A 357-nucleotide genomic window follows, 5' to 3' on the forward strand; every position below is an offset into this window, starting at 1 on the left:
TTATTATGTTTGGTGTAGTTCATTTCAGTTCATTGGCATATTAACCTTCAGGGAAGGCTAATTCGCCAAGTAATGTAAGTGAATGGTTTTTATGTTACCCAAAGAAAGCTTATGGTTTATGTTTTATGTATTGATTTTAGACACAGCATGAATTCTGAATTATTATCTACAGATATTAATTTAATTTCTTGTTTTTCATTAATTTGGGTACCAAAGTTACCATCCTTGCCATTGCGCAACATAAAATTTAACAATACTTGTTTTAGGGAATGGCCATGAATAGCTGCTTTATGTAAAAGAATTATGATTTATGGTTATACTCTGTAGGCCAAAGTCAGTGGGTAACTGGCAGTGTTT

This window comes from Penaeus monodon, chromosome 33 (assembly GCF_015228065.2).
Source record: "Penaeus monodon isolate SGIC_2016 chromosome 33, NSTDA_Pmon_1, whole genome shotgun sequence".
Taxonomy (NCBI): Eukaryota; Metazoa; Arthropoda; class Malacostraca; order Decapoda; family Penaeidae; genus Penaeus; species Penaeus monodon.